The sequence below is a fragment of the Mobula birostris genome, chromosome 2, assembly GCF_030028105.1.
Source record: "Mobula birostris isolate sMobBir1 chromosome 2, sMobBir1.hap1, whole genome shotgun sequence".
NCBI lineage: Eukaryota > Metazoa > Chordata > Chondrichthyes > Myliobatiformes > Myliobatidae > Mobula > Mobula birostris.
In genome coordinates this window covers 222,416,106-222,442,841 of record NC_092371.1, presented here as the reverse complement: position 1 = coordinate 222,442,841, position 26,736 = coordinate 222,416,106, and positions in this window count along the sequence as shown.

Here is a 26,736-nt window from a genome sequence, read left to right as displayed (position 1 = left end):
ATGCCAGCATACCATTCGCCTTTTTCACCGCCTGCTGTACCTGCATGCCCACTTTCAATGACTGGTGTATAATGACACCCAGGTCTCGTTGCACCTCCCCTTTTCCTAATCGGCCACCATTCAGATAATAATCTGTTTTCCTATTTTTGCCACCAAAGTGGATAACTTCACATGTATCCACATTAAGTTGCATCTGCCATGAATTTGCCCACTCACCCAACCTATCCAAGTCGCCCTGCATCCTCTTAGCATCCTCCTCACAGCTAACACTGCCACCCAGCTTCGTGTCATCCGCAAACTTGGAGATGCTGCATTTAATTCCCTCATCCAAGTCATTAATATATATTGTAAACAACTGAGGTCCCAGCACTGAGCCTTGCGGTACCCCACTAGTCACCGCCTGCCATTCTGAAAAGGTCCCGTTTATTCCCACTCTTTGCTTCCTGTCTGCTAACCAACTCTCCACCCACACCAATACCTTACCCGCAATACCGTGTGCTTTAAGTTTGCACACTAATCTCCTGTGTGGGACCTTGTCAAAAGCCTTCTGAAAATCCAAATATACCACATCCACTGGTTCTCCCCTATCCACTCTACTAGTTACATCCTCAAAAAATTCTATGAGATTCGTCAGACATGATTTTCCTTTCACAAATCCATGCTGACTTTGTCCGATCATTTCACCGCTTTCCAAATGTGCTGTTATCACATCCTTGATAACTGACTCCAGCAGTTTCCCCACCACCGACGTTAGGCTAACCGGTCTATAATTCCCTGGTTTCTCTCTCCCTCCTTTTTTAAAAAGTGGAGTTACATTAGCCACCCTCCAATCCTCAGGAACTAGTCCAGAATCTAACGAGTTTTGAAAAATTATCACTAATGCATCCACTATTTCTTGGGCTACTTCCTTAAGCACCCTGGGATGCAGACCATCTGGCCCTGGGGATTTATCTGCCTTCAATCCCTTCAATTTACCTAACACCACTTCCCTACTAACATGTATTTTGCTCAGTTCCTCCATCTCACTGGACCCTCTGTCCCCTACTATTTCTGGAAGATTATTTATGTCCTCCTTAGTGAAGACAGAACCAAAGTAATTATTCAATTGGTCTGCCATGTCCTTGCTCCCCATAATCAATTCACCTGTTTCTGTCTGCAGGGGACCTACATTTGTCTTTACCAGTCTTTTCCTTTTCACATATCTATAAAAGCTTTTACAGTCCGTTTTTATGTTTCCCTGCCAGTTTTCTCTCATAATCTTTTCTCCCCTTCCTAATTAAGCCCTTTGTCCTCCTCTGCTGAAATCTGAATTTCTCCCAGTCCTCAGGTGATCCACTTTCTCTGGCTAATTTGTATGCTTCTTCTTTGGAATTGATACTATCCCTAATTTCTCTTGTCAGCCATGGGTGCACTACCTTCCTTGATTTATTCTTTGGCCAAACTGGGATGAACAATTGTTGTAGTTCATCCATGCAACCTTTAAATGCTTGCCATTGCATATCCACCGTCAATCCTTTAAGTGTCATTTGCCAGTCTATCTTAGCTAATTCACGTCTCATACCTTCAAAGTTACCCCTCTTTAAGTTCAGAACCTTTGTTTCTGAATTAACTCTGTCACTCTCCATCTTAATGAAGAATTCCACCATATTATGGTCACTCTTACCCAAGGGGCCTCTCACGACAAGATTGCTAATTAACCCTTCCTCATTGCTCAAAACCCAGTCCAGAATAGCCTGCTCTCTAGTTGATTCCTCGACATGTTGGTTCAAAAAACCATCCCGCATACATTCCAAGAAATCCTCTTCCTCAGCACCTTTACCAATTTGGTTCACCCAATCTACATGTAGATTGAAGTCATCCATTATAACTGCTGTTCCTTTATTGCACACATTTCTAATTTCCTGTTTAATACCATCTCCGACCTCACTACTACTGTTAGGTGGCCTGTACACAACTCCCACCAGCGTCTTCTGCCCCTTAGTGTTACGCAGCTCTACCCATATCGATTCCACATCTTCCCGGCTTATGTCCTTCCTTTCTATTGCGTTAATCTCTTCTTTAACCAGCAACGCCACCCCACCTCCCCTTCCTTCATGTCTATCCCTCCTGAATATTGAATATCCCTGAACGTTGAGCTCCCATCTCTGGTCACCCTGGAGCCATGTCTCTGTGATCCCAACTATATCATAATCATTAATAACAATCTGCACTTTCAATTCATCCACCTTATTACGAATGCTCCTTGCATTGACACACAAAGCCTTCAGGCGCTCTTTTACAACTCTCTTAGTCCTTTTACAATTATGCTGAAAAGTGGCCCTCTTTAATGCTTGCCCTGGATTTGTCGGCCTGCCACTTTTACTTTTCTCCATAGTACTTTTTGTTTCTACCCTCACTTTACACCCCTCTGTCTCTCTGCACTGGTTCCCATCCCCCTGTAGTGAACTAACCTCCTCACGCCTAGCCTCTTTAATTTGATTCCCACCCTCCAACCATTCTAGTTTAAAGTCGCCTCAGTAGCCCCCGCTAATCTCCCTGCCAGGATATTGGTCCCCCTAGGATTCAGGTGTATATATATAAAGACTTGGCCTCCACAGTCATCTGGGGCAACAAGTTTCACAGATTCACCACTCTCTGGCTAATGAAATCCCGCTCATCTCTGTTCTAAAAGGATGCCCCTCTATTCTGGTCCTAGGCTCTCCCACCATAGTAAGCAGCTAGGGTGTTAGCTCCAAAATTGAAGGAACTGGATTCTGCCATTTGGAATATGAATTAACTCGGGGCAGCACGGTAACGTAGCAGTTGGCAAAACGCTACTACAGCGCTGGTGACCGTGGTTCAATTCTGCTGCTGTTTGTAAGGAATTTGTATGATCTCGACCCCGTGTGCTTTCCCTGAGTGCTCCGGTTTCCTCCCACATTCCAAAGGTGTAAGGGTTAGTAGGTTAATTGGTTACATGGGTGTAATTATGCAGTGTGGGCTCATTGAGCCGGGAAGGCCTGTTACCATAAAAAAAAATCTGTTCTTTGTGTTGGAAGTCATAGAATAAAGGTAGATCCTTATAATCTTGGTGAATAAATCTCTTAAATACTATATATTGTCACTCCAGTATACTGCTACCCTGCTCCAGAGATTCGGGCTCTATCCTGAACTCAGTTCCTGTCTCCGTGGAATTTGCCTGTGGGTTTTCTCCAGGTCCTCCCTCAATGCAAAGACTTGCTGGAGGGTTAATTGGCTACTATAAAATGTCCCTAGAGTGGGCAAGTGGCAGGAGAATCAGGCTGGAGACAATGAACACGTGAGAGAGAATAGGTTACTGAAAATAAATGGGGAACTGAGACTGATTGGAATATTCTGAGAGCTGACATAGACGCGATAGGCTGAATGGCCTCCTCTCTGTCATTATGAAATTTAAGTCCAGAGGCAGGATGAAGAACCAACTGACCAAATCCTGGTGGGTTTTTGATGATGCAGCTGCACCATCCAAGATTGTATAATTCCCAAAATGAGCTGATATAGCTGATGCAGTGTAGATTTCCTCAAAGTGAATTATCTTTAACTAACTGAATTGAATAATCTGAAGAGATAATAGACATACATTTTCAGACTGCATGAAAGGCTGGTTAGAAAGATAAAATAAGGCTAATGCAATTAAAGCAGTTGGATAGAAAATTTCCTTCACATGCTTAAATCCTTCAAACCAAGAGGGTACATTGAGACCATGGTTTGTAAAAAAAAAGATAATAAATCTGGGATCCAGTGATTCATTAAAATACAGGGTACAGAAGCAGGGAAGATACTTCAAACCTGTACAATAAACAGATTAGACCAGAACCAGGGGGATGATTCACACTGCATTCTCCGAAGAACTTTCAAACCATTGAGAGACCAAGGAATTGATTGTGGACTTGAGAAGGGGAAGTTGAGGCAACATTTACCAGTCCTCATCAAGGGGTGGTGGGGTCAGCAGCTTCAAATTCCTTGGTGCCAGCATCTCTGAAGATCTATCCTGGGTTCAACATATTGATGCAATTAAAAAGAATATTTCATTAGGAGTTTGATTAGATTTGCTGTGTCACCAAACACTAGCAAATCTCTGCAGCTGTACGGTGGAGGGCATTTTAACTGGTTGCATTCATTGCCTGCTGTGGGGGGGGGGGGTGCCTTTGCACAGGATCAGAAAAATCTGCAGAGGTTTTTAAACTTAGCCAGCACCACCGTGGGTGCTGGCGTCCCCACCAGAGGACATACAGTACAGTACTGTGCAAACGTCTTAGGCACATATACAGTAAATACAGTGGCATGCAAAAGTTTGGGCACCCCGGTCAAAATTTCTGTTACTGTGAATAGCCAAGTGAGTAAAAGATGAACTGATTTCCAAAAGGCATAAAGTTAAATATGACACATTTATTTAATATTTTAAGCAAGAAAACTTTTTTATTTCCATCTTTTACAGTTTCAAAATAACAAAAAAGGAAAATGACCCGAAGCAAAAGTTTGGGCACCCTGCATGGTCAGTACTTAGTAACACCCCCTTTGGCAAGTATCACAGCTTGTAAACGCTTTCTGTAGCCAGCTAAGAGTCTTTCAATTCTTGCTTGGGGAATTTTCACCCATTCTTCCTTGCAAAGGGCTTCTAGTTCTGTGAGCTTATTGGGCCATCTTGCATGCACTGCTCTTTTGAGGTCTATCCACAGATTCTCGATAATGTTTAGGTCGGGGGGCTGTGAGGGCCATGGCAAAACCTACAGCTCGCCCCTCTTGAGATAGTCCATCGTGGATTTTGAGATGTGTTTAGGATCATTATCCTGTTGTGGAAGCCATCCTCTTTTCATCTTCGGCTTTTTTAGAGACAGTGTGATGTTTGCTTCCAGAATTTGCTGGTATTTAATTGAATTCATTCTTTCCTCGACCAGTAAATGTTCCCCGTGCCACTGGCTGCAACACAAGCCCAAAGCATGATCGATCCACCCCTGTGCTTAATGCTGGAGAGGTGTTCTTTTCTTGAAATTCTGCACCCTTTAACATACTAAAGGAACATCTAAACAAGCCTGATGCATTTTGGAAACAAGTCCTGTGGACTGATGAAGGTAAAATAGAATTTTTTGTCCACAATGAGCAAAGGTATGTTTAGAGAAAAAAGGGTGCAGAATTTCATGGACAAACTAAGAGAGCTTTGAGAGCGTTTGTCCATTGTACGTGGCCTATCAGCGGCTATAACCGGCGCACCAATCATGAGTTGGAGAGCAGGGAAGGTTCAGGCATAAAATGGGAGACACTGACTAGCAGAGCGGTCATCAACAGAGTGGTCTGAGGCAGGGTGGTAGGGCTTTGGCTCATTCGTGCTTTGGCGAGGTAAGTGGACTTCATTTTTTTTCTTTGCATTTTTTTGGAGGGATAGTACCTTGCTTTGGGTGTCAGATGTGGGAATCCTGGGAATCTTCCAGTCTCCCAGATGGCCACATCTGTGTCAGGAGCACCGAGATGCAGCTTCTGAGAAAAAGGGATATGGAGCTGTGGCTTTGATGACCTACAGCTCATAGGGAAAATGAGCAGGAGATAGATAGGAGCTACAAAGAGTTAGTCACACCAAGGCTGCAAGAGTTAGGTAAGTGGGTGACTGTCAGGGAAGGGATGGGAAGAGCTGTGCCCATCCCCCTCAGTAATTCTTATCTCGTTTTGGATGCTGTTGAGGGGGGTGACCTGACAGAGGACGACCACAGTGATCGGGTCCCTGGCACCGAGCCTGGTTCTGTCTTGCAGAAGGGAGAGAAGAAGAAGAGGAATGTGGTAGTCACAGGGGATTCCATAGTGAGGGAAACAGACAGGAGATTCTGTCAGTCTGATAGAGACACCCGCATTGTGTGTTGCCTCCCAGGTGCCAGGGTACGGCATGTCTTGGATCGAGTCCAGAATATTCTGAAGGGAGAGGGTGAACAGCCAGAAGTTTTGGTACACGTTGGTACCAACGACATAGGTAGAAAAAGGAAGGAGTCCCTGAAGAGAGAATTCAGGTAGTTGGGTAGGAAGCTGAAAAGCAGGACCTCCAGGATAGTAATCTCAGGACTGCTGCCTGTGCCACGTGCTAATGAGCGCAAGAATAGCGTGATCAGGCATATTAATGCGTGGCTGAGAGACTGGTGTAAGAGGCAGGGCTTCAGATTTCTGGATCATTGGGCTTCTTCTGGGGGAGGTACGACCTGTACAAAAAGGACGGGTTACACCTGAACCCAAAGGGGTCTAATATCCTAGCAGGCAGGTTTAATAGAGCTGTAGGGGGGGTTTAAACTAATTTGGCAGGGGGGTGGGAACTGGAGTGATAGGGCTGAGGAAGGGGAAAACAGAAATAAATCAGAGATAACGCAATAGAGATGATAGAAAGGACAGGCAGGAGATGAGACATAATCACAATCAGTGGGATGAGTTACAGAACAATAGAGGCATGGTGTAGTTAAAACAGAAAGCAACAAATCCTGGACTGAAAGTGTTGTATTTGAATGCACGCGGCATAAGAAATAAAATGGGCGATCTTGAAATAAGCTGCAGATTGGCAAGTATGACGTCGTGGCCATCTCTGAAACTTGGCTAAAGGATGGCTGCCACTGGGAGCTTAACATCCAAGGATATATGGTGTATCAGAAAAATAGGTTAGTAAGCAGAGGGGATGGTGTGGCCCTGTGTATAAGAAATAATATTAAATCATTAGAACGGGATGACATAGGATCAGAAAGTGGAGAGTCTGTATGGGTTGAGTTAAGGCAAGGGTAAAAGGACCCTAGTGACAGTTGTATACAGGCCTCCAAACAGCAGCCAGGATGTGGATTACAAATTACAGCAGGAGATAGAAAAGGCATGTCAGAAAGGCAATGTCATGATAATCGTTGGGGATTTTAACATGAAAGTGGATTGGGAAAACCAGGCTGGTAATGGACCAGAGAGAGAATTTGTAGACTGGCTTTTTAGAACAGCTTGTTGCTGAGCACACTAGGGGATCGGCTGCGCTGGATCAGGTGTTGTGCAATGATCTGGAGGTGATAAGAGAGTTAAGGTTAAGGAACCCTGAGGGAACAGTGATCACAATATGATCGAGTTCACTTTGAAATCTGAGAAGAAGAATCTAAATTCCAGTGTATCAGTATTTCAATGGAAAAAAGGAAATTACAACGGCATGAGAGGGGAACTAGCCAAGGTTGACTGGAAAGGGACACTAGCAGGAAGGACAACAGAGCAGCAATGGCTGGAGTTTCTGCAAACAATGAGGGAAGTGCAAGACTAGGAAGAAATAGGAAGAAATTTTCGAATGGAAGAAGGGAACTACTGTGGCTGACAAGTGAAGTCAGAACCAAAGTAAAAGCAAAAGAGAGGGCGTACAAGGAAGCCAAAGCTAGTGGGAAGATGGAGGATTGGGAAGCTTTCATAAACTTGTAGAAGGAAACTAAGAAGGTCTTTAGGAAGGAAAAGATGAATTATGAAAGGTTGCTGCTGACTAATATCGAAACCCTTTTTAAGTATATAAGGGAAAAAGAGAGTTGAGGGTATATATAGGACCAATAGAAAATGACGCTGGAGATATTGTAACCAGAAATGCAGAGATGGCAGAGGAACTGAATGCATATTTTGCAACAGTCTTCATAGTGGAAGACATCTGCAGTATACCAGACATTCAAGAAAGTCAAGGAAGTGAAGTTTGTGCAGTGAAAGATACGACTGAGAAGGCGCTTAGGAAGCTTAATGGTCTGAGGGTAGATAAAACTCCTGGACCTGATGGAATGCACCCTCGGGTTCTGAAGGAAGTAGCTGGAGAGATTGCAGAGGCATTAACAATGATCTTTCAAGAATCGATAGATTCTGGCATTATACCGGATGACTGGAAAACTACAAATATTACTCCACTATTGAGGAAGGGTGGGAAGCAGCAGAAAGGAAACTATAGACCTGTTAGCCTGACATCAATGGTTAGGAAGTTGTTGGAATCGATTGTTAGGGAGGAGACCTGGAGGCACATGACAAGATAAGCCAAAGAGAACATGGTTTCCTGACAGGAAAGTCCTGCCTGACTAACCTACTGCAATTTTTTGAGGAAATTACAAGCAGGGTAGACAAAGGAGATGTAGTAGATGTGATGTATTTGGATTTTCAGAAGGCCTTTGACAAGGTGCCGCAAATGAGGCTGCTTAGTAAGATAAGAGCCCATGGAATTACAGGGGAGTTACTAGCATGGGTGGAGCATTGGCTGGTTGGCAGAAAACAGAGAGTGGGAATAAAGGGATCCTATTCTGGCTGGCTGCCGGTTACCAGTGGAGTTCCACAGGAGTCGGTAGTGGGACCACTGTCTTTTACAATGTATCTCAATGAGTTGGACTACGAGATTAATGGATTTGTGGCTTAATTTGCTGATGATATAAAGGTAGGTGGAGAAGTGGGTAGTGTTGAGGAAATAGAGAGCCTGCAGAGAGACTTAGATAGTTTAGAGGAATGGGCAAAGAAGTGGCAAATAAAATACAATGTTGGAAAGTGTATGGTCATGCACTTTGGTGGAAGAAATAAACGGGCAGACTATTATTATGATTATGAGGACACACAGTCCCCTTTTATTGTCATTTAGTAATGCATGAATTAAGAAATGATAAAATGTTTTTCCAGAGTGATATCACGAAAAACACATGACAAACCGACTTAAAAACTAACAAAAACCACATAATTATAACATATAGTTACAACAGTGCAAAGCAATACCATAATTTGATAAGAACAGACCATGGCACAGTAGAAGTCTCAAAGTCCCTCGAAAGTCCCATCATCTCACACAGATGGTGAACCTCCAGCGCCACCAACTTGCCGATGCAGCATCCCAGAAACATCCATCCACAATCCGACTCCGAGTCCGTCCGAAAAACTCCGAGCCTCCGACCACCTATTCGACACCGAGCACCAAGCACCATCTCTACCAAGCGCTTCGACCCCAGCCCCGGCAACAGGCGATACGCAAAGCCGAGGATTTGGGGCCTTCGACTCCGGAGATTCTCAATCGCACAGTAGCAGTGGCAGCGAAGCAGGCATTTCAGAAGTTTCTCCAGATGTTCCTCTGCGCTTCTCACGGCTGTCTCCATCAAATCCGGATTGTGCATGGCACCCCTAGTTACACATACGGTATTCATTCGGAACGGCTGCATTTATTATTATTTATCCCCCATCTATTATTTAGATGGGGGAGAATTCAAAATGCAGAGATGTGAAGGGACTTGGGAGTCCTTGTGCAGGGTACCCTAAAGGTTAACCTCCAGGATGAGATGGTGGTGAAGAAGGCAAATGCAATGTTGACATTCATTTCTAGAGGTATAGAATATAAGAGCAGGGATGTGATGTAGAGGCTCTATAAGGCACTTGTGAGACCACACTTGGAGTATTGTGTGCAGTTTTGGGCTCCTTATTTTTGAAAGGATATACTGACATTGGAGAGGGTTCAGAGAAGGTTTATGAGAATGATCCTGGAATGAAAGGGTTACCGTATGAGGAACGTCTGGCAGCTCTTGGGCTGTATTCCCCGGAGTTCAGGAGAATGAGGGGGTATCTCAGAAGTTATTTCCCATGATTGGGGAGTCCAGGACAAGAAGGCATCACTTCAGGATTGAAGGATGTCCTTTCAGAACTGAGATGCGGAGAAATTACTTTAGTCAGAGGGTGGTAAATCTTTGGAATTCATTGCCACGAGTGGCTGTAGAGGCCAAGTCATTGAGTGTATTTAAGGCAGAGACAGATAGGTTCTTGATTAGCCAGGGCATCAAAGGGTATGGGGAGAAGGCATGGGAGTGGGGATGAGTGGACAAATTGTATCAGCCCATGATTGAATGGTGGAGCAGACTCAATGGGCCAAATAACCTACTTTTGCTTCTATTTCTTATGGTCTTATGGTCTTGCAGATACTAGATCAAAGAAATCTCTGGAATCCAACGATACTAGACTGAACAGCCAATCACGTTAAACAACTTACATGCCACGGAAAAAGAGAAAATGCAACTATTAAACAGGTTAGGGATATAATAAACATATGGAACATTGCACAGAGATAATGGTAGAAACAATGTTAAAAGCTAAAGTATAAAAATCATTCAGAATGTTTCACTGACAGCAGATATAAAATTAGCTTGTGAAAATAAAAAGATGTTGGAAATCTGTTGAAGAATCTTCAACCTAAACCATTATATTTTTCTCTCCATAAATGCTTCCTTGCCTTTTGAGAGCTTCCAGCACTCTTAAAAATTCACTACATCACTTAACAAAGCATAACAGAGTCAAGGTTATTTTAAGAAAGCAAAAGTGATTTGTTAATTCTCAGCGGGGCATGCGGTAACTGGGAAGGGAGAATCTGAGTTAATATTTCAGGTTTTGACTTTTCATCAGAATTAGACAGCTTGAAGACAAGAATGTTTTGAGTTTTAGACAAGGGAGAGGAACGGAAAGAATCACAGGAATGCCAGAGTTGGATGAAGATCATCAGAGACCATGATGGGATTGGCAGCCGAGCCGAATACCAAGCATGGTGATGAAGGTTTGTTACTTGTCGATGACACTTTTTGATATAAAAAGGAGAAGAATGGGAACAACAAGAAAATACTAGAACTGCGCCAAGGTTTAAAAAGAGGAATTTTCAACGGTTCTTGTTTCAGTCGAAGCAAGCAGCTGAGAAGAAGGGAGTGAAGAAATCGGGTAGAAAAAGTCTTTTTTTTAAACACTGCTCGGGGAGAAGGGTCTGCACTGCGCAGGCTCGTAATGTAGCACGCCAAGGTTTAAAAACAGACCACCGACCAGCGGGCAGCGTTGTGAGCAGGCAGCGGAGTGGGAGGGAGCAGAGTGGGATGGCTTTGGCTCAACAGGCTTCGGCAAGAACAGGCAGAGGCCAGGGTAGGTTCCGGTAAGTTTTTTCTCCAGTTTGTTTGGAGTAGAGAGAATGCCAGGCAGGATGTTGGAATGCTCCTCTTGCAGGATGTGGGAAGTCAGAGAGCCCTCTGGTGTCCCTGACAACGACACCTGCAAGAAGTGCATCCAGCTGCAGCTCCTAACAAACCACGTTAGGGAACTGGAGCAGGAGCTGGATGACCTCCGGATCATTCGGGAGAATGAGGAGATTATAGATAGTAGCTACAGGGAGGTAGTTACGCCAAAGGAGCAGAGGACAGGAAATTGGGTCACTGTCAGGCAAGGGAAGGGGAAAGGGCAGGGAGAGCAGGGTTCCCTTGTGGCCATTCCCCTCAACAACAAGTATACCGCATCGGTTACTGTTGGGGGGAGGGGGTGACTTAACTGGGACAAGCTGCAGTAGCCGGATCTCTGGCACTGAGTCTGGCTCTGCAGTGCAGAAGGGAGGGGGAAAAAGAGGAGAGCGGTAGTGATAGGGGACTCGATAGTTAGAGGTGCAGATAGGAGGTTCTGTGGTCATGACAGAGAATCCAGGATGGTTTGTTGCCTCTCGGGTGCCAGGGTCGAGGATGTCTCTGATCACTTGCATGACATTCTGAAGTGGGAGGGTGATCAGCCAGATGTCGTGGTGCACATCAGTACCAATGACATAGCAAGGAAGAGTGAGTATAGAGAGCTTGGTAGGAAGTTGAAAAGCAGGACCTCGAGGGTGCTAATCTCAGGATTGCTACCTGTGCTACGTGCCAGTGAGGGTAAGAATAGGATGCTCTGGAGGATGAACAAGTGGCTGAGGAACTGGTGTAGGGGGCAGGGTTTCAGATTTCAGGATCACTGGGACCTCTTCTGGGGCAGGTGGGACCTGTACAAGAGAGACGGGTTACACTTGAACTACAGGGAGGTTTGTTAGTGCTATTGGGGAGGCTTTAAACTAGATTTGCAGGGGGATGGGAACCAAAGTGCCAGAGCTGACAGTGGGACTGGGGTGAAAATAAATGATGTTAAAAGTTCAAGCAAAGCCGCAAATAGAAAGGTTGGGGAGTGGTGGTAAAAATCTTCTGAGGTGTATATATTCCAATGCTAGGAGTATTGCGGGGAAGGCAGATGAGTTGAGGGCGTGGATTGACACATGGAATTATGACGTTATAGCAATTAGTGAAACTTGGCTACAGGAGGGGCAGGACTGGCAGCTTAATATTCCAGGGTTCCGATGTTTCAGATGTGATAGAGGCAGAGGAATGGGGGGGGGGGTAGCATTGCTTGTCAGGGAAAATGTTACAGCAGTGCTCAGGCAGGACAGATTAGAGGGCTTGTCTACTGAGTCCTTATGGATGGAGCTGAGAAACAGGAAAGGTATGGCCACATTCGTGGGGTTGTATTATAGACCACCTATTAGTCTGTGAGAATTGGAGGAGCAAATCTGCAGAGAGATAGCAGGCAACTGCAGGAAACATAAAGTTGTGGTGGTAGGGGATTTTAATTTTCCATATATTGATTGGGACTCCCATACTGTTAGGGGTCTAAATGGGTTAGAGTTTGTAAAATGTGTTCAGAAAAGTTTTCTAAATCAATATATAGAGGTACCAGCTAGGGAGGATGCAATATTAGATCTGCTATTAGGAAACGAGTTAGGACAAGTGACAGAAGTGTGTGTAGGGGAGCACTTTGGTTCCAGTGATCATAACACCATTAGTTTCAACTTGATCATGGATAAAGATAGATCTGGTCCTAGGATTGAGGTTCTAAACTGGAAGAAGGCCAAATTTGAAAAAATGAGAAAGGATCTAAAAAGCGTGGATTGGGACAGGTTGTTCTCTGGCAAGGATGTGATCGGTAAGTGGGAAGCCTTCAAAGGAGAAATTTTGAGAGTGCAGAGCTTGTATGTTCCTGTCAGGATTAAAGGCAAAGTGAATAGGAATAAGGAACCTTGGTTCTGAAGGGATATTGCACCTCTGATAAAGAAGAAGAGGGAGTTGTATGACATGTATAGGAAACAGGGAGTAAATAAGGTGCTTGAGGAGTATAAAAAGTGCAAGAAAATACTGAAGAAGGAAATCAGGAGGGCTAAAAGAAGACCTGAGGTTGCCTTGTCGGTCAAGGTGAAGGATAATCCAAAGAGCTTTTACAGGTATATTAAGAGTAAAAGGATTGTAAGGGATAAAATTGATCTTCTTGAAGATCAGAGTGGTCGGCTATGTGCGGAACAAAAGGAAATGGGGGAGATCTTAAATGGTTTTTTTGCATCTGTATTTACTAAGGAAACTGGCATGGAGTCAATGGAAATAAGGGAAATAAGTAGTGAGATCATGGAAACTGTACAGATTGAAAAGGAGGAGGTGCTTGCTATCTTGAGGCAAATTAAAGTGGATAAATCCCCAGGACCTGACAGGGTATTCCCTCAGAAGGAGACTAGTGTTTAAATTGCAGGGGCCCTGGCAGATTATATTTAAAATGTCGGGGTCTACGGGTGAGGTGCGGGAGGATTGGAGAATGGTTCATGTGGTTCTGTTGCTTAAAAAAGGATCGAAAAGTAATCTGGGAAATTATAGGCCGGTAAGTTTGACGTCGGTAATGGGTAAGTTATTGGAGGGAGTACTAAGAGACAGAATCTACAAGCATTTGGATAGACAGCGACTTATTAGGGAGAGTCAACATGGCTTTGTGCATGGTAGGTCATGTTTGGCCAATCTATTGGAGTTTTTCGAGGAGGTTACCAGGAAAGTGGATGGAGGGAAGGCAGTGGATGTTGTCTACATGGACTTCAGTAAGGCCTTTGACAAGGTCCCGCATGGGAGGTTAGTTAGGAAAATTCAGTTGCTAGGTATACATGGAGAGGTGGTAAATTGGATTAGATATTGGCTCAATGGAAGAAACCAAAGAGTGGTAGTAGAGGATTGCTTCTCAGAGTGGAGGCCTGTGACTAGTGGTGTGCCACAGGGATCAGTGCTGGGTCCATTGTTATTTGTCATCTATATCAATGATCTGGATGATAATTTGGTAAATTGGATCAGCAAATTTGCTGATGATACAAAGATTGGAGGTGTAGCGGACAGTGAGGAAGGTTTTCAGAGCCTGCAGAGGGATTTGGACCAGCTGGAAAAATGGGCTGAAAAATGGCAGATGGAGTTTAATACAGACAAGAGTGAGGTATTGCACGTTGGAAGGACAAACCAAGGTAGAACATACAGGGTAAATGGTAGGGCACTGAGGAGTGCAGTAGAACAGAGGGATCTGGGAATACAGATACAAAATTCCCTAAAAATGGCGTCGCAGGTAGATAGGGTCGTAAAGAGAGCTTTTGGTACATTGGCCTTTATTAATCAAAGTATCGAGTATAAGAGCTGGAATGTTATGATGAGGTTGTATAAGGCATTGGTGAGGCTGAATCTGGAGTATTGTGTTCAGCTTTGGTCACCAAATTACAGGAAGGATATAAATAAGGTTGAAAGAGTGCAGAGAAGGTTTACAAGGATGTTGCCGGGACTTGAGAAACTCAGTTACAGAGAAAGGTTGAATAGGTTAGGACTTTATTCCCTGGAGCGTAGAAGAATGAGGGGAGATTTGATGGAGGTATATAAAATTATGATGGGTATAGATAGAGTGAATGCAAGCAGGCCTTTTCCACTGAGACAAGGGGAGAAAAAAGCCAGAGGACATGGGTTAAGGGTGAGGGGGGGAATGTTTAAAGGGAACATTCGTGGAGGGCTTCTTCACACAGAGAGTGGTGGGAGTGTGGAATGAGCTGCCAGACGAGGTGGTAAATGTGGGTTCTTTTTTAGCATTTAAGAATAAATTGGACAGCTACATGGATGGGAGGTGTATGGAGGGATATGGTCCGTGTGCAGGTTGGTGGGACTGGACAGAGAATGGTTCGGCACAGCCAAGAAGGGCTAAAGGGCCTGTTTCTATGCTGTGGTTTTTCTATCGTTTCTACGCTTTGTGTTATCATACAGAATTCTTCTGTCATCCAAGGGCGTTAAAGGACTACTAGTGGTTAAGATGCAAATTAAAAAGCTTTGCAAAGATGATATTTGTTGGGAGATTGTCTGAACCACTTGCAAATCAATATTGGGTAAGTGATCAAGTCCTCAGCATTCTAAAGTGGGAAGATGAACAGCCAGAAGTCATGGACCATGTAGGTACCAATGACATGGGCAGGATGAGTGATGAGGTTCTGCATAGGGAGTTCAGGGAGTTAGATGTTAATTTAAAGGGCTAGACTTCCAGGATTGTGCTCTCAGGATTACTACACATGCCACATACTGGTGAAACCAGAACTAGGAAGATTATACAATTTAATAAGGAGTTGGCTAAGGATTTGGTGTCGGAGGGAGGGCATAAGATTTTTGGATCATTGGACTCTCTTGTAGGGAATGTGGGACCTGTACAGAAGAGACAGTTTGCACCTGAACTGGAGGAGACTAATATCCCAGCGGGAAGGTCTGTTAATGCTGCATGGTGGTGCTTAAACTAATTGCAGGTAGATGGGAACCAGAGTGCCAGAAGAGTTAGTGGAGAGGTTATGGAGGCAGTGGTTGGTAAAACCTCAGACAAAGTTAGGAATCAAAAGGTTGAGCATGGTGCGACTAGTGTCTGGAGCTCCCTGTATTTCAACACAAGAAGTATCGTAGGAAAGGTGGATAATAGTGCTGAAGATGAGGTAGCTGGTTTACAAACAGAGGCAATGTGCAGTGAGGAAAGGCTGTTGATAGGGCAAAATTGCAGTCAACAGGATGAGTTGCAACGTTAAAAAGTCAGACAAAATCAAAAAGGGTGAATACAGGACTGAAGTTGTTGAATTTGAATGCACGCAGTATACGACAGGGGCTGTGGAGCATCCTTCTCACTTCCCTCGAAAAATTTGTCTCCATCCTAGACAATATCTCTTCCCACCCTGACACTTGCAAAAATGCCATCCCCTTCTCTCACTTCTTCCGTCTCTGCCGCATCTGCTCTCAGTATGAGGCTTTTCATTCCAAAACAAACGAAATGTCCTTCTTTAGAGAAAGGGGCCTTCTTTCCTTCACCATCAATGACACCCGCATCATCATCTCCTGCATTTCGTGCACCTCTGCCCTCACCCTATCCTCTCGACACCCCAGTGGCCTCTGCATCCAGCACATAATTCTCTGTAACTTCTGCCATCTCCAGTGGGCTTCCACCACCAAGCGCATCTTTCCCTCCACCCTGTTTTCTGCTTTCCACAGGGATCGCTCCCTGCACGACTCGCTTGTCTATTTAACCCTCCCCACTGATATCCCGCCTGGCATTTATCCTTGCAAGCAGAACAAGTGCCACACCTGCCCCTACACCTCCTCCCTCACTACCATTCAGGGCCCCAAACAGTCCTTCTGGGTGAGGCGACACGCCGCCTTGTGAGTCTGTTGGGGTCATATACAGTGTCCGGTGCTCCTGGTGTGGCCTCTTGTATACTGGGGAGAGCCGATGTAGATTGGAAGGGAGACTGCTCCACTGCACACCTATGCTCCGTCTGCCAGAAAAAGCAGAGTCTCCTGGAGGCCACCTATGTTTATACTACTTCCCATTCCCATTCTGATATGTCAGTTCATGGCCTTCTCTACAGCCGCAATGAGGCCACACTCAGGCTGGAGGAGTAACACCTTATTTTCATCTGAGTAGCCTCCAATCTGATGGCATAAACATCAAACTTCCCCACCCCACCTTCACCATTCCCATTCCCGTTTTTCTTTCTGTCTGTAACTTCTTACCTCCCTCTGTGCTCCTCTCCCTTTCCTTTCTTCCATGGTCTTCTGTCGTCTTATCAGATTCACCCTTCTCCAGCCCTTTATCGCTCTCACCAGCTTCAACTTCAACTTCCCAGCTCTTTTCTTCAGCAACCCCCTTCCCCGCGTCTGGTTTCGCCTATCACCTACCACCTTGTGCTTCTTCCTCCCCACCGCCCACCTTCTTGCTCTAACATCTCATCCTTCTCTCCAGACATGATGAAGAGTCTCGGACCAAAAGTTTGACTGTTGTTTTCCACTGATGCTGCCTGACCTGCTGAGTTCCTTCAGCATATTGAGTGTGTTGCTTGGATTTCCAGCATCTGCACTTTCTCATCTCCGCCTCCATCCTAGATCTGCTGCGAGCCATGATCTGAACGACTGGGGACCCCGTCCCAGGTAAGGCTGCCTCCTCCCTTCTCTCGACGAGGCTTCGCGAGACCAGGCGAAGGCAAGGGAAGTCAGTAGATTCATTCCTTATTCCTTTTTTCCTAAATTCTCTCTTCAGAGAACAGGAAGTACATCTGCAGAGCCAGTGTTCTGTTCTTGGTACCAGGTGTGGGATTTCCGGGAGACTACCAGCCTCCCCAGTGGCCACGTCTGCACCAGGTGCATCGAGATGCAGCTCCTTAGAGACCGTGTTAGGAAAAGTGAGGCCGTGATAGACAGGGGCTACAGGGAGGTAGTCACCCCAAGGCTACAGGAGACGGGTAAATGGGTGACTGTCAGGAGAGGGAAGGGAAAACATCAGATAGTGGAGAGCACCCTTGTGGCCGCTTCCCTAAACGATAAGTACTCCATTTTGAGTACTGTTTGGGGGGATGACCTACCTGGTAGAAACAACAGTGGCTGTGCCTCTGGCACAGAGGCTCAGAAAGGCAGGAAACGAAAGAGCATGGCAGAAGTAATAGCGGACTCTGTTGTCAGGGGGACAGGGGGACAGATAGGCGATTCTGTGGACGTGAAAAGAAAACATGGACCGTGGTTTGCCTCGCAGTTGCCAGGGTTTGTGATGTTCCTGAACGCGTCCACAATATCCTGAAAAGGGAGGGTGAGCAGCCAGAAGTCGTGGCACATATTGGTGATATTGAAATAGGTTGAAAAAGGGAAGAGGTCCTGAAAACAGGATACAGGGAGTTAGGAAGGAAACAGAGAAGCAGGACTTCAAGAGTAGTGATCTCAGGATTGCTGCCTGTGCCATGTGACAATGAGGATAGGAATAGAATGAGGTGGCGGATAAGTGTGTGGCTGAAGAATTGGAGCAGGGACAGGGATTCAGATTTCTGGATCATTAGAACCTCTTCTGGGGCAGGTGGGACCTGTACAAAAGGGATGAGTTGCATTTGAATCTGACGGGACCAATAACCTTGCAGGCAGGTTTGATACAGCTGTTAGGAGTGGGTTAAACTGATATGGCAAGGGGGGGGGTCCTTAAATTATCTGCAGCTTAATGTGAAAAAGACTGAGGAGCAGGTGGTGGACCTGAGGAGAGCTAAGGTACCAGTGACCCCTGTTTCCATCCAGGGGGTCAGTGTGGACATGGTGGAGGATTACAAATACCTGGAGATACAAATTGACAATAAACTGGACTGGTCAAAGAACGCTGAGGCTGAGTACAAGAAGGGTCAGAGCCATCTCTATTTCCTGAGGAGACTGAGGTCCTTTAATATCTGCTGGACGATGCTGAGGATGTTCTACGGGTCTGTGGTGGCCAGTGCTATCATGTTTGCTGTTGTGTGCTGGGGCAGCAGGCTGAGGGTAGCAGACACCAACAGAATCAACAAACTCATTCGTGAGGCCAGTGATGTTGTGGGGATGGAACTGGACTCTCTGACGGTGGTGTCTGAAAAGAGGATGCTGTCCAAGTTGCATGCCATCTTGGACAATGTCTCCCATCCACTACATAATGTACTGGTAGGGCACAGGAGTACATTCAGCCAGAGACTCATTCCACCGAGATGCAACACAGAGCGTCATAGGAAGTCATTCCTGCCTGTGGCCATCAAACTTTACAACTCCTCCCTTGGAGGGTCAGACACCCTGAGCCAATAGGCTGGTCCTGGACTTATTTCCTGGCATTTACAAATTACTATTTAATTATTTATGGTTTTATATTGCTCTATTTATACTCTATTCTTGGTTGGTGAAACTGTAACGAAACCCAATTTCCCTCGGGATCAATAAAGTATGACTATGACTATGGATGGGAACCAGTACGATAGAGCTGAGGATGAGCCAGCAGGTTTACAAGCAGATGATGTAATATGTAATATGAATGTAAAGAAGGACAAGCCAATGATTGGGTACAAATGCAGACAGAGCAAAGAGTTAAGTTGTACCACAGAGGCAAAATTCATAAAGGTGAAGAATGCAGGATTGAAGGTTCTGTATTTAAACGTGCGTAGCGTTCGGAATAATGTGGACAAACTCATGGTGCAATTAGAGATTGGTCGGTATGATGTTTTGGGCATCACTGAGTCATGGCTGAAAGGAGGCCATAGTTGGGAGCCGAACCTCAAAGGAGGAGGTCCTGCAAAGAGAGTTTAGGGAGTTAGGTGAAAAGTTGAAGGACAGGACCTCCAGGGTTCCAATCTCAGCATTGCTACCCGTGCCACGTGCTAGTGAGGCTAGAAATAGGCAGATAATGCAGCTAAATACGTGGCTAAGGAGATGGTGCAGGAGGGAGGGCTTCATGTTTCTGAACAATTGGGCTTTGTTCCAGGGAAGGTGGGACCTGTTCCGACGGGACGGGTTGCACCTGAACTGGGGGGGGACTAACATCCTTGTGGGATGGTTTGCTAGTGCTGCTCCGGGGGTTTAAACTAGATTTGCAGGGGGAGGGGAACCAGAGTGTTAGAGCAGATAGTGAGGTGGAGGAGGATAAAGGACATGTGAGGACTGCATGTATGGACAGTAATCAAAGGTTTGTATGTGATAGAAATGGTCTCAGGTGCATCTACTTCAATGCAAGGAGTATTGTAGGTAAGGCAGATGAGTTTATGGCGTGCATTGGCACGTGGGATTACGACATTATTGCTATTAGTGAGACTTGGTTGCAGGAGGGGCAGGACTAGCAGCTTAATGTTCCAGGGTTCCGTAGTTTCAGACGTGACAGAGGGGGAGGAGTGTCATTACTAGTCAGGGAAAATATCAAAGTTGTGCGTTGACAGGACAGCCCAGGGGGTTTGTCTGCAGAAGCCATATGAGTGGAGCTGAGGAACGGGAAAGGTGTGACCACACTAATAGGGTTGTATTATAGACCGCCCAGTAGTCAGGGAGAACTAGAGGAGCAAATCTGTAGAGAGATAGCAGACTGATGTAAGAAACAGAACGTTGTAATAGTAGAGGATTTTAACTTTCCACATATTGACTGGGACTCCCACACTGTGAAAGGGTTAGATAGCGTGGAGTTTGTCAAATGCGTTCAGGGAAGTTTTCTAAATCAATATATAGAGGTACCAACGAGAGAGGATGCAATACTTGATCTCCTATTAGGGAAACGGACAGGTCAGGTGACAGAAGTATGAGTAGGTGAACATTTTGGGTCCAGTGACCATAATGTTATTAGTTTTAAGTTAGTTATGGATAAGGATAGGTCTGGTCCTCGAGTTAAGGTTCTAAATTGGAGAAGGGGCAATTTTGAGGAAATGGGAAAGGATCTAGGAAGAGAGGATTGGGATAAGTTGTTTTCTGGCAAGGATGTGTTCAGTATGTGGAAGGCATTCAAAGGCAAAATTTTGAGAGTGCAGAGTTTGCATGTTCCTGCCAGGATTAAAGGCAAAGTTAACAGGCATAGGGAACCTTGGTTTTCAAAGGATATTGGCGATCTGGTTAAGAAAAAGAGAGAGGTGTATAGTAGGTATAGGCAACAAGGAACAAATGAGGTACTTGAAGAGTATAGAAAATGTAAGAAAATACTGAAGAAGGAAATCAGGAAGGCAAAAAGAAGACATGAGGTTGCTTTGGCAGATAATGTGAAGGTAAACCTGAAGGGTTTCTACAAGTATATTAAGAGTAAAAGGATAGTAAGGGACAAAATTGGTCCCCTGGAAAATCAAAGTGGTCGTCTATGTATGGAGCCTCACGAGATGGGGGAGATCTTAAAACTATTTTTTTTGCATCAGTACTTACTCAGGAAACTGGCATAACGTATATGGAAGGAAGGGAAACAAGCAGCAGTGTCATGGAACATATAGAGATTAAAGAGGAGGAGGTGCTTGCTGCCTTACAGCGAATAAAGGTAGATAAATCCTCTGGGCCTGACATGATATTTCTTCAGACCTTGAGAGAGACTAGTGTGGAAATTGTAGGGGCCCTGGCAGAAATATTTAAAATGTCCTTGGCCACGGGTATGGTGTCAGAGGATTGGAGGGTAGCTCGTGTTGTTCCGTTGTTTAAAAAAGGCTCCAAAAGTAAACCAGGTAATTACAGGCCAGTGAGCCTGACATCAGTAGTAAGTAAATTAGAACATAGAATAGTACAGCACAGTACAGGCCCTTCAGCCCACAATGTTGTGCCGACCCTCAAACCCTGCCTCCCATATAAGCCCCCACCTTAAATTCCTCCATATACCTGTCTATGGAGGAATTATGGAGTAAATTATTGGAAGGTGTTCTGAGAGATCGGATATACAAATATTTGGACAGCCAAGGGCTGATTAAGGATAGTCAGCATGGCTTTGTGTGTGGTAGATCATGTTTAACAAATCTTGTAGAGTTTTTCGAGCAGGTTACCAAGAAAGTAGAGGAAAGAAAGGTTGTGGATGTTGTCCCCATGGACTTTAGTAAGGCCTTTGACAAGGTCCCACATGGGAGGTTAATGAACAAGGTTCAGACACTAGGTATCCATGGAGAGGTTGTAAACTGGATTCAAAATTGGCTGTGTGGGAGAAGACAGAGAGTGGTAGTGGATGATTGCTTCTCAGACTGGAGGCCTGTGACTAGTGGTGTGCCTCAAGGATCTGTGCTGGGACCGTTGTTGTTTGTTGTCTATATCAATGATCTAGATAATAATGTGGTAAATTGGATCAGCAAGTTTGCTGATGACACTAAGATTGGATGCGTTGTGGACTGCGAGGAAGGCTTTCAAAGCTTACAGAGGGATCTGGACCAACTGGAAGGGTGGGCCAGAAAGTGACAGATGGAATTTAATGCAGACAAGTGTGAGGTGTTGCATTTTGGAAAGACAAATCAAGGTAGGACATATACAGTAAATGGTAGGACACTGAGGAGTGTGGAGAAACGAAGAGATCTGGGAGTTCAGATACATAATTCCCTGAAAGTGGCATCACAGGTATATAGGGTTGTAAAGAAGGCTTTTGGCATCCTGCCATTCATAAATCAAAGTATTGAGTACAGGAGTTGTGATGTTATGGGGAGGTTGTGTAAGACATTGGTGAGCCCAAATTTGGAGTATTATGTGCAGTTCTGGTCACCTAACTATAAGAAGGATATCAGTAAGATTGAAAGAGTGCAGAGAAATTTACTAGGATGTTGCTGGGTCTTCAGGAGTTGAGTTACAGGGAAAGGTTGGACAGGTTAGGACTTTATTGCTTGGAGTGTAGAAGAATGAGGGGGGATTTGATAGAGGTTTACAAAATTATGAGGGGTATAGACAGAGTAAATATGAATAGGCTCTTTCCACTTAGATTAGGAGAGATAAATATGAGAGGACATGGCTTTAGGGTGAAAGGGGAAAGGTTTAGGGGGAACATTAGGGGGAACTTCTTCACAGAGTGGTGGGAGTGTGGAACGAGCTGCCATCTGATGTGGTAAATGTGGGCTCACTCAAGTTTTAAGAATAAACTGGATAGATACATGGATGGGAGAGGTCTGGAGGATTATGGATTGGATGCAGGTCAATGGGACTAGCAGAATAATGTTTCAGCACAGACTAGAAGGGCTGAATGGCCTGTTTTCTGTGCTGTAGTGTTCTATGGCTCTATGATAGACTTTGTATCGAAAAGACAGGCAGGAAGGCATAGGTGGTGGTGTGGCTCTATTGGTAAGAGATGGAATTACCTCTTTAGAAAGAGGTGACATAGGGTCAGAAAATGTTGAATCTTTGTGGGTGGACTTAAAAAACTGCAAGGGTGAAAAAAACTTTATGGGAATCATATATAGGCCTCTAAATAGTAGCCATGATGTAGGGTTAAGATTGCAAAGAGAGCTGGAAAAAGCAATTGACAAGGGTAATGTCACAATTGTAATGGGGGACTTCAATATGCAAGGGGATTGGGAAAATCAGGTTGGTGTCAGATTATAAGAGAGGGAATTTGTTGAATGCCTACAAGATGGCTTTTTAGAGCAGTTTGTGCTTGAGCCTACTCAGGAAAGGCTATCTTAGATTGGGTGTTGTGTAAAAACCCAGATCTTATTAGTCAGCTGAACATAAAGGAACCCTTAGGAGGCAGCGATCATAACATGATTGAATTCATACTGCAATTTGAGAGGGAGAAGCATAAATCACATGTATCAGTATTGCAATGGAATAAAGGGAATTACAGAGGCATGAGAGAGGAGCTTGCCCAGGTAGATTGGAGAGGGTATTGGCAGGGATGACTGCAGAACAAAGGTGGCTGAAGTTTCTGGGAATAGTTCACAAGGGACAGGATAGAGATCGGAAGTAGTAGTTCTCAAATGGCAGGGGTAGGCAACCGTGGCTGACAAGGGAAGTTAAAGACTACATAAAAGCCAAATAAAGGGCAAATAAGGTAGCAAAAGTGAGTGGGAAATTAGATGATTGGGAAGCTTTAAAATTCCAACAAAAGGCAACTAAAAAAACTATAAGACAGGAAAAGATGAAATGAGGGCAAACTAGCTAATAGTATAAAGCAGGATATGAAAAGTTTTTTCGGTTATATTAAGAATAAAAGGGAGGCGAGGGATGATACTGGGCCACTGGAAAATGATACTGGTGAGATAGCAATGGGGAACAAAGAAATGGCAGATGAACTTAAGTAAATACTTTGCTTCCTAAGCAACAGGTATGCCGGAGGTCCATGAGTGTCAGGGAGCAGGAATGAATGTCATTGCTATTACAAGTGGAAAAGTACTAGGCAAACTGAAAGATCTTGAGTTGGATAAGTCACCTGGACCAGATGGACCACATCCAAGAATCCCGAAAAGAGGTTGCTGAAGGGATTGCACTGGTCATGATCTTTCAAGAATCACTTGATTACAGCATGGTCCTGGAGGAATGGAAAACTGCAAATGTCACTCCACTGTTTAAGAAGGGAAGAAGACAAAAGAAAGAAATTGTGGGTCAGTTTACCGCACCTCGAAGGTTCGGAAAGTGTTGGAATCCATTATTAAGGATAAGGTTTCAGAGTTTTTGGAGACTAATGATAAAATAAGTCGAAGTCAGCATGGTTTCTGTAAAGGGAAATCTTCATGACAAATCTGTTAAGAGTTCTTCAAGCAAATAACAAACAGAGTGGACAAAAGGAGATGTCATTTACTTGGATTTTCTGAAGGCACTGGATAAGGTGCCACACATGAGGCTGCTTAACAAGATAAAATCCTACAGTGTTACAGGAAATATACTGGCATGGATAGGGGAATGGTTGACAGGCAGGAGGCAGTGAGTGGGAATAAAGCGGGCCTTTTCTGGTTGGCTACCAGTGACTAGCAGTGTTCCTCAGGGGTCAGTATTGGGACCTTTTCACATTGTCAGTGACTTAGATAGTGGAATTGATGGTTTTGAGGCTGATACGAAGATAGTTGTGCTGAGGAAGCCATGCGATTGCAGCAGGACTTAGACAAATTAGAAGAATGGACAAAAAAGTGACAGATGGAATACAATGTTGGGAAATGTATGATAATTTTGGTAAAAGGAACAATAGTGCAGAGTATTATCTGAATGGGGAGAAAATTCAAACATTAGAGGTGCAAAGGGACTTAGGAGTCCTCGTGCAAGACTCCCAGAAGATTAATTCACAGGTTGAGTCTGTGGTAAAAAAGGCAAATCTAATGTTAGCATTTATTTCAAGGAAAATAGAAAATAAAAACAAGGTGATAATGCTGAAGCTTTATAAGACACTAAAGAGCCCTACTTTGAGTATCGTCAACAGTTTTGGGCCCCATATCTCAGAATGGATGTGTTATCATTAGAGAGAGTTCAGAGGAGGTTCACAAGGATGATTCCGGGAATGAAGGAGTTAACATACGAGGAACATTTGGCAGCTTTGGACCTGTACTCACTGGAATTTAGAAGAATGCTGGAGGATCTCATTGAAAGCTACTGAATGTTGAAAGGACTAGATAAGGTGGATGTGGAGAGGGCGTTTCCTCTAGTGGGGCTATCCAGAACTAGAGGGCACAGCCTCAAAATTGAGGGGCAATGTTTTAGAACAGAATTGAGGAATTTCCTTAGCCTGAGTGGTGAATCTGTGGAATGCTTTGCCACAGACTGCAGTAGAGGCCAATTTCATGGGAATATTCACAGTGGAAGTTGATACATCCCTCAGTGGTCAGGGCATCAAGAGATATGGTGAGAGCTCAGGTGTATGGGGTTGAATGGGATCCACCATGATGAAATGGTGGAGCGGACTTAATGGGCAGATTGGCCTAATTGTGCTGTCTTATGGTCTTCTCAATCCTTTTCATTGCCAAGATGTGCCTTACCTCCAATAAGCTATCAGCTGAGGTGCAGCTGGTCTGTAGGACAAATCAGAAACTTAAAAAAAGGGATCTAGTGCTTTCCCAGCGTATATGACTAATAAACTCTTTCATGATCTTTCATCCCTAAAGGAAGATGGCAGATTTTGTCATCGAAACATCAGTTATATAGATACCTGTACCCAGCTGGAATCCCAAGAGTTTATAATTCAGAAACTGTTCAACCTGTGCCACAGTCTCCTGAATGCACAAGAACATCCAACTTCTAGTATCAATCGTCAGTGTGCAGACGATGTTTGTTTGCAAATGTCCGATGTCTAAGCTCCAAGTCATAGTGGCGTCACACAACACAGTATTTGGGCAAGTGGACCTTGTACTTCATATCTTCAAAAGAAAGGGTCATCTACCAATGTGACATCATTCCACAACATTATCAGACAATAAAGACCCATAAGATTAGATTAGATTATGAGGACACTCAGTCCTCATTTGTTGTCATTTAGAAATGCATGCATTAAAAAATGATACAATGTTCCTTCAGAATTATATCACAGAAATACAGGACAAACCAAGACTAAAACTGACAAAACCACATAATTATAACATATCGTTACAACAATGCAAAGCAATACCGTAATTTGATAAAGAGCAGACCATGGGCACGGTTAAAAAAAAAGTCCCGATAGCCTCATCATCTCACGCAGACTGTAGAAGGGAGAAACTCTCTCTGCCATGAACCTCCAAGTGCCGCAAACATGCCGATGCAGCACCATTGGAAGCACCCGACCGCAGCGGACTCTGAGTCCGTCCAAAAACTTCAAGCCACCAACCAGCCCTCCTACACCGAGCACCATCCTCTGCAACAAGCAAAGCCGAGGACTTGGGGCCTTCCCCTCCGGAGATTCTGGATCACACAGTAGCAGCAGTGGCAGGGAAGCAGGCATTTCAGAAGTTTCACCAGATGTTCCTCCATGCTCTCATGTCTGTCTCCATCAAATCAGGATTGTGCACAGCACCCTACTTGACAGATAACAGACATCACCACCAGAGTGGCCGCTGCGAGCTGCCGCCATCTTCTCCTCCTGCCGACTTATGATCCTAGAGTACACGAGTCTGATTTGCTCGGCATGGGAGCTATTGGTGAAGAAATGCAGCATCATCTTCAATGTGCCAAAGTCTTTGGCTGTGTAATGAAAATATAATGATCTCAAATTGGGCATAGTGCCCATGCTCTGCTGGACTGCCTGCAGTGGACATTCCAAAGTACTGGAGAAATATCACTATCTCCACCAAATTTACTGGCTGAATATGTAAATCAATATCCCCTACATTGAGGCCTTAATTAAGCTGTTGGGTTCAAAGATAAAGACACATCATCTCCATGCCTGACAGAAGATGCTCAAAGCAAACACTAATTGGAACTTCATGACATTATGAAATTAACAGGTAAATAGAGGAAA